The 8,313-nt window shown below is 47.4% G+C and overlaps 1 protein-coding gene and 1 long non-coding RNA gene across 10 annotated transcripts in view; both read right to left on the reverse strand.

Moving 5' to 3' along the window:
- The window catches only part of LOC121928179, a 16,482-nt gene extending 8,900 nt beyond the window's left edge, over window positions 1-7,582 (reverse strand). Inside the window, exon 1 of the long non-coding RNA XR_006103453.1 lies at window positions 7,370-7,582. This is a non-coding gene — a long non-coding RNA (uncharacterized LOC121928179). The remainder of the gene's footprint in view (window positions 1-7,369) is intronic.
- DOCK7 (dedicator of cytokinesis 7) overlaps window positions 1-8,313 on the reverse strand; it is a 614,518-nt gene that overhangs the window by 544,256 nt on the left and 61,949 nt on the right. The gene's annotated exons all lie outside the window — the stretch shown is intronic.

Below are 8,313 nucleotides of genomic sequence, written 5' to 3' on the forward strand. Positions count from 1 at the left end.
ACCTTGTGTGTGTGTGTGTGTGTGTGTGTGTGTGTGTGTGTGTGTGTGTGTGTGTAACTAGCTCGCCTTGGCGAACACCTTCCAGCCGCTTGCATCCTAACTGGATTCTGCGGCCGTAAGGATGACAATGAACGAAGCAGCGGAAGAATCGGATCCAGGATGCTCAATTTTTAAGGATCCCCAGTTCCTCCCATCTCTGCCCCCCCCCCTTTAAAAAAAAAGATCAAGAGGACGCCAAAAATAGCCAACTCCCCCTCCATCCGTCCCTCCCTCCTCAACGCCTGGCCAATTTCGTTAGAGCAACGAAATTATTTTACCTCCCACCCGAGCTTTTTCTTCGATTTTCCCCCCATTTCTGGTCACTCCGCTTCCATTTATTTATGAAATGAAGATCAGCCTCTCTGTCTTGATCTTCTACGATTTCCCTTGTAGTCTTTAAATAGAGATTGAAAAGGGGGGGGGGGCGGAGATAGATAGATAGCTAGAAACAAACCCATGACACCCCGCACCCTCTCGTTTTTCATTAGCACAAAGCCCGACAATAGAGATCAACTAATTAGGGAAAGTGAGAGGAGGGCTAAGGACACTTTCGATGCCTTCCTCCTTTTCCTTAAAACGATTACAAGAGAGAGAGAGAGAAGGCTCTGAGCCCAGCTTTTATCCCCCCCCCCCCCAGGTTCCTTCTTCTCCAATCCCACCTAGAGCCTCCGGATTCATTTTTAACCCGGCTTCAGACACTCGCTTGCTCCTATTAGGACCCAAGTGAGCTGTAATTAATGTCCCCCTCTTCCATCATAAGTTCTTCCAGCTTCTCTCTCATCCTTCCTTTCCCCCCCTCCAACCCTCTTGGATGCTAGTTATGTCTCTATCTGGCTCCCTATCGATCGGGACTGTACAGTTTTCTCGTCCGGTGTGGTGTGTGTTTACCCGCAACCTCCTTCTTGCTGCTTTCCTACACAAGGATCCCCTTTGACACACACACACACACACACACACACACACACTCCCACACACACTCAGCCACCCACCTTCCTTCTTTCCCTCCATATCTATCTATCTATCTATCTATCTATCTATCTATCTATCTATCTGTAGGAGATGGGGACCAGAAGCCTGGTCTCTTCCTCTATGTGGGTTTGTATTTATTTCCCAACCTAACAACCCCCCCCCCCTGGAGAAAGTTTGCTTTTTTTTTTAAAAAGGCTCTCCCCCCCCCCCTTCCCCTCCCCACCAGCTCCTGGCTAAGCTTGGCGCTGATGATTGAAGACTTGTGGGTTTTAAGAGCAAACTTCAATTAGGCTTAAAACAGGATTTACTTAACACGCCAGCACTGTCAGGGAGACTGGGCCAGAGAGCTCAGCTCTATCTTTTTCTTATTCTCATGATCCCCTTCCTTTCCCTTCTTTTTTTGTTTTTGTTTTGTCCCCTTACTCTTCCTCCTCCTTCATCCCACCTTCCTCCCCAAATCGGCCATCCCTCCTTCCCCATCTTTTTGTTTTTAGACTTTTAGCCTCCCCAGGTCTTTCTTATTTCTAAAGAAGAACAGCCTTCTATGGTCTAGAAATACTAGACTAGGGCCTAGAGGGAGAGGTGGCCACCCTGCCCAGTCCTTTTCCAGGACGTGTCCTCCATCCTTTCATGACCTTCTGTCCAGGAGGGATTCTCAAGGGAATTCTCCAGTTTGAGCATGACTAACAAGCAGTGATTTATATTTATTAGGAGTGTTTCTAGCGTTTTGGACTGTCCTCCATTTTGCGGCGCCTTGCCCTCCTTTTCCAGGACGTGTCCTCCATCATGCCCACCTTCTGCCCAGGAGGGATTCCCAAATGCCCTCCATTTGGAGCATGGCTCAGAAGCAGGGATTTTACATTTCTAGAGACACAACACATACTACCGAAATAATGCAGTTTCATTCTGCTTTAAGTGCCCTGGTTCAATGCTTGGGAATCCTGGGAATTGCAGTTTCTAGTGGCAACAGAGCTCTCTGAGAGAGAAGGCTAAATGTCTAACAAAATCACAGTTCCCAGAATTCCCTAGCATTAAGATGGAGCAATTAAAGCAGTCTCAAGATGGATTGTTGCTGCAGTGTGTTTCGAGATCTCCTGTGGCCACGTCCTCCCTTTTTCTCCCCATCCTCCTTTTTGCGGTGAGGACATCTGATCACCCTGTCCTGGGACAAGGGCATGGGGCCAGGAATAGAGGGTCTTCTTCAGCTCCCTCTGAGGTCGGACTGAGGGGGCTGAGCCCCCTTGAAATGGCCAAGCACCAAGGATCAGGATCAGCAAGTTGAGGAAATACGAAGCAGAAGTTGTCCTGGTTTGCAGCCCTCTTTGCATTCATCTCCATAAGGCCTTCTCTATTTCCCCCTTTTCTTGGGTATATTAAGTTTACTCTTTGAACCGTCTGATAACATTTCACTTATTGTTTGGGAGGCATTGTCTTTGGGGTCGTCCCATTAACTGCTTTTGTGGGTGGTGGTATTAATAACAATAACAATAACGATGATGAGGATGACAGGTATCTTGTGCTGGCATGGCAAGCAGTTGGACTGGATGGCCCTTGTGGTCTCTTCCAACTCTACGATTCTATTACATTCTATTGATAGTGATGATGATGATAGTAGTAGTTGTAGTAGTTATCCTGCTTTAAGTGGTGGTGGTATGAAACAACAACAACAACAACAAAATCATTGATGATGATGATGATGATGGTGGTGGTGGTGGTGATGGTGGTAGTGGTAGTGGTAGTAGTAGTTATCCTGCTTTAACTGCTTTAATTGATGGTGGTATGAAAAACAATGATGATAATAACAAAATAACATTGATGATGATCGTAGTAATATTTATCCTGTTTAAACTGCTTTAGTTGGGGGTGGTATGAAAACAAAGATAATAATAATAATAATAAGCAGAAGAAGGATAACAATAACGATGATGATACTGACGACGACGATGACGACGGCGATGATGATGACGATGATGATGATAAGTATCCTGTGCTGGCATGGTATGGGGTTGGATTGGATGGCCCTTGTAGTCTCTTCCAACTCTATCATTCTAATAATGACGACCATGATGATGACAATGATGGTAGTAGTAGTCGTATTAATAGTTACCCTGCTTTAACTTCTTTAGTTGTTGATGGAATGAATAACAGTAAGAATGAGACGAATAAGAATAACGACGATGATGATGATGAGGAGGAGGAGGAGGAGGATAGGTACCCTATGCTTTTCCTGCTTTGTCAAAATAGATTAAATCCTCACTGCCCACCCGGCTGGCCAGTCTGGAAGGGGGTGCCTCGTCCCCCCTAAGGAGAGTCCCTTGGGTGGCCCAGCTCCGACATGGACCAGGAGAGCCCCCAACTCAGTTCCTGGGGGCATCTCCCCCCTACACTTACACTTACACACACAGATGCCCCCAGCCCCCTTCCTCGTCTCAGGTGGCAACCTTGACTGAGCAAGAGCTTCCCTAATCGAGAGGAAACGTTTCTCTTCCCGCTAAGCGCCGTAATTAATAGTATGAATCAATTAATTTGACTTTTATTGTGTCGAAAATGGGGGCAAAGAAAGGGAGCGGGGGGGGGGAGTGAGGCTGTGGGTGGGCGCCTCCAGACTGGAAAACCCTTCTCTCGTCTCTCCCATTTTTGAGATACTTTAAGGCTGCATCCACACTGGAGGAATAACCCGGTTTGGCATCGCTTTAACTCTTTTCTGCCTGAAAAACGGCGGAAAAAGTCGAGGGGAAAAATGGAATAGCACAGCTGAGCTACCCCAGGAGTTTGGGAGAGAAAGAATATCTAGGAAGGGCCTTGCTCAGCAGGAGAGACTTTGGGAAAGGAGGAAGCAGACAGGCATTGGGGAAAAGCAGCAGGAAGCAGAGGAAGGAAGGAAGGAAAATGAAAAGACACAAGCATTATTTTTCTGGAAGGCTAGCTTTGCTTAGTTTCAATATTCCTGTTCACAGGACAAATTGAAATGGCTGGATAAGCTCTTGCTAATCACCCTTATGTCTCACTAATATGGAAGGAAGGAAGGAAGGAAGGAAGGAAGGAAGGAAGGAAGGAAGGAAGGAAAATTAAGAGACAAAACCATTCATTTTTTGGAAGGCTAGCTTTGCTTAGTTCCGACATTCCTGTTTGTATGACCAGTCTGGTGCTCCAAGTTGAAATGGCGTGAGATCTTGCAACAGGCTCATCGCCCTCATGGCTCACTAGGAAGGAAGGAAGGAAGGAAGGAAGGAAGGAAGGAAGGAAGGAACATTTAAAGACAAGACTATTCTTATTATTTTTATTATTATTAATCTGGAAGGATAGCTTTGCTTGGTTCCAACTTTCCTGTTCCTATGACCAGTTTGGTTACAAGCTGAAAGGGCTTGCAACAGGCTCACCGCCTTCAGGCCTCACCAGAATGGAAGGAAGGAAGGAAGGAAGGAAGGAAGGAAGGAAGGAAGGAAACCTAAAAGAGAAAACAATTCATTACTGCAAGGCCAGCTTTGCTTGAATTCCTGTTCCTATGACCAGTTTGGTTACAAACTGAAATGGCTGGAGAAGACCTTGCAACAGACTAATCCCAGGCCTCACTAGGAATGAAGGAAGGCAGGAAGAAAACACTTAAGAAAAACAAGACATCATCATCATCATCATCATCATCATCATCATCATCATCATAATCATCTTCATCATCTTCATCTTCATTATTATTTTGGAAGGCTAGCTTTGCTTGGTTCCAACATTGCTATTTCTATGATCAGTCCAGTTACAAGCTGAAATGGCTGGAGAAGACCTTTGCAACAGACTAATCCCCCCCTCAGGCCTCAGCAGGAAGAAAGGAAGGAAGGAAGGAAAATTAAAAAAAAAAAAAACAACAAGATAGCAGCAGCAGCAGCATTTGGGAAGACTAGCTTTGCTTGGTTCCAACATTGCTATTTATTTGATCAGTCTGGCTTCAAGCTAAAATGACTGGAGAAGATCTTGCAACAGGCTCACAGACCTCAGAAGGAAGGAAGGATGGAGGGAAGGGAAGGGAAGGGAAGGGACTTAGAGATGCCGGATTCTTCCCCCAAGCAGCAGCAGTCCCGATCTCCCATCTCCACAGAGAAGCCAGAAGGAGTTCCCCGCCTTCCTTCCTTCCTTCCTTCCTTCCTTCCTCCCCTCCCCTTAGGCAGTGAATAAATCATCCTCCTCTTTTCTGCTATATGCTATTCCCCCAATTTCCTTCTCCATCGGTAGTTTCTCCTCAAACCAAACCTTAACAGCCCTTTTTTTTAAATTTTTTAAATTTTCAAGTTTTTTTAATTAAAAAAACCTACATTTTTAAAAAAAAAAGTGATTGGGTTTTTCTGTGGAATTCTCTCTCTCTCTCTCTCTCTCTCTCTTTCTCTCTCTCTCTCTTTCTCTCGTTTATTTGGCTGGAGTGAAAGCAATCGCAGAAAAGAAAAGAAAAGAAAAGAAAAAAGGGGGACGGAGCCTTTCTCTCTCTCTCTCTCTCTCGGGGGCGACGGCCAGCATCGAGAAGTCAGGGGGGGGCTCCTCTTTCCTGGATCCCTCCGAAATCAGAAGCGATCGTGAGAGCCCTTCCCAGGAGGAAAGAGTCGAAAAACAGAGCCACCCACTGAGCAAACGTTTCCCGACCCAAGACCCCGAAGTTATCGTTCTCCGAGGAAATCGATGCCTTTGACAAGAGGAAACCCGACACCAACTTTTTTGGACAGCTCTCTCCCCCATCTTTCTAAAAATAAAAGAGGGAGGATATACAGTATATAGATATAGATATAGTGATGGGGGAAATTTTCCTTACGACTTTTTTTCCCCTTCACTCTCAGCCCCCCCTATAATTGCCTCCATTTTAATGCTCTGATGCGCGATCATTGCGTTTTTTACACTCCTGCGAAATCATGATTAATCATAACCAACAAAAATTAAACAAAATACACAAAACCCCAGCTTTCTTCTTTTGCTTTTCTCCCCCGAGGTTTGTTATTTACCTCCCTCTCTCTCTCTTTTCCTTTCTCTTCCTTCCTTTCTCTCTCTCTCTCTCTCTTTGTTGTTTTACGCCTTTTCTGTTTTATTTCTCTCTCCATCGGGGCCTAATAGATTAATCGATAGCTATTTCTCCTGATCTCCGCTGCCCAGCTGAGGCTGTCGTTCTGGGACAAGAGAGGGAAAGGAGACAGAAGGAAAGGGGGGGGGAGAGGGAAGTCATTTGACTCAATGCTGTGGAATCCTGGGAATCCCAAGTTGGGTTGTTGTCCGGGCTGTTTCGCTGGGAGGTGTGTGTTTCTGTGGACCCTTCTTAGAAAATGCTCTCCAAGCTTGAATTTTCTGGCCTCTTTTGATTACAGCTCAGGCCACAGAGACGGCATCCACACTGCAGAAATAATCCGGTTTGTGCCGCAACAAACCACAACTCCCAGAATCCCAGAGCATTGAGCCGTGCCAGTGCCAAACCGGATTATTTCTGCAGTGTGAATGCAACCCTACAGAGAAGAAAAAGTGCTGAGGCGATGACCCACACAACCCTGTTGTCTCTTTGTTGACAATCCCCTGCAACAACTTTGAGTTTTGCCCTGGATTGCGAGTGGGGCGGTGACGTCACGACGTCACGTGACACCCCCCTTAAAAAAAACCCTCCCTCCTCTTCGTATATCTGGAACAGAGAAAGTGATCGATCAGGCAGGCTTTTTAAAAAGGGGGACTTTCAAAGTGGCCACCGAGTTCTTTCTCAGGCCCGATGGTTTCTTTCTCTGCCCCCCTTCCTTCCCCAAAATCTACTGCTTCCCCCCCCCCCTCCTCCTCTGGGCTGCAAGGCATCGCCTCTCTCTATTTCCCTCCCTCCCCTGAAAAAGAAGACAAGAGAAGAGAGAAAAAAGAGCATACAAGACTATGAAATCTCTATTTTAAAAAAATTGGAAAAGAAGACAAGAGAGAAGGAAGACGATTAAATCTCTAACAGCTCCCCCCATTGGAAAAGAAGGCAAGGCAAGGGAGAAGGAAGAGGATGAAAGACTATGAAATCTCTATTTTAAAAAACAACCTGGAAAAGGAGAAGAGAGAAGGAAGAGCATTCAAGGCGATCCAATCTCTAACACACACACACACCAGAAAAGAAGACATGACAAGACAGGATAAGAAGGGAAAGCACTAAAAATCACTAAATCCCTATTTTAAAAAATACCCTGGAAAATAAAAAAAAATACAAGAGAAGGAGGACTAGAAAGAATTAGAGGGGAAAAAGGAGGGTGTCTGGGTTTTTTTTTGGGGGGGGTGGAATTGGGGGAGAATCTAAGGCAGCCCACGCGGGGGAGGACTCAAAGCGACCGAAGCGCCTGGAAGCGAGACGATGGCCAAAGCGGGTCGAAAGCGGTCTAACCTGGGTCAGGGTTTCCGATGATCCCGGAGCGAAGAAGCGGAGGCCAACTCTTCCGGAGGCGTCGTCCGAGGTTCCAGGGGCTTTGGAGGGATCTCTTTTCCCCGTCCTCCCTGCTCTTCCTCCCCCCGCGATCCGAGGCCCAAGGAAGCACCGGAGCCAGGCAAGAGATCGGAGCACCCGCCGCCCCGTCGCTGCTGCCATCGCTTCTCCTTCCCCTGCAGCCCCCCTTTGCTCGAGGTGAGGAGGGGGAGGGGAGGAGGGGAGGGGAGGAGAGAGGGGAGCCCCGGCCCTCCCCCCGCCCAGCCTCCCCTCCCCTCCCCGCCAGCCTCCCGATCGCCAGCCTCAGAGCCCTGAAAGGAGAGCAGCCCCGCCGCCCGCACGGACCCACGGACGGACCCACAGCCCTCCGACGCCGGCGAGACCCAGCTCCTGAGGCCCGGAGAGAGAGCCCCCGACGCCCCTCCGATGCCAGGCAGGAGAGAAGAGGGCTAGGCCAGGAGGAGGAGGAAGGAGAAAAAGGAGAGAGAGAGAGAGAGAGAGAGAAGGAATAAAGGGAAAGAAGGGAGGAAGGGAATAAAGAAAAGAAGGAAGGAAGGAAGAAGGAAAGGATAAAGGAAGGAAGGAAGGGAGAGAGAGAAAGGGAAGGAAAGAATCAAGGGGAGGAAGGGAATAAAGAAAAGAAGGAAGGAAGGAAGGAAGGAAGAAGAAAAGGATAAAGGAAGCAAGTAAGGAAAGGCGAGAGAGAAAGGGAAGGAATAAAGGGAGGAAGGGAGGAAGGGGAGAAAGGGAAGGGAGGGAGGGAATAAAGGAAAGGGAAGGAAGGAGAGAACAGAGAGAGGGGGAAAGGAAGGGAGGGAAGGAAGGAATAAAGAAAAGAAGGAAGGAAGTAAGGAAGGAAAGGATAAAGGAAGGAAGGGAGGAAAGGAGGAAGGAAGGACTGAATA

The sequence above is a fragment of the Sceloporus undulatus genome, chromosome 4 (assembly GCF_019175285.1).
Source record: "Sceloporus undulatus isolate JIND9_A2432 ecotype Alabama chromosome 4, SceUnd_v1.1, whole genome shotgun sequence".
Classification (NCBI taxonomy): domain Eukaryota; kingdom Metazoa; phylum Chordata; class Lepidosauria; order Squamata; family Phrynosomatidae; genus Sceloporus; species Sceloporus undulatus.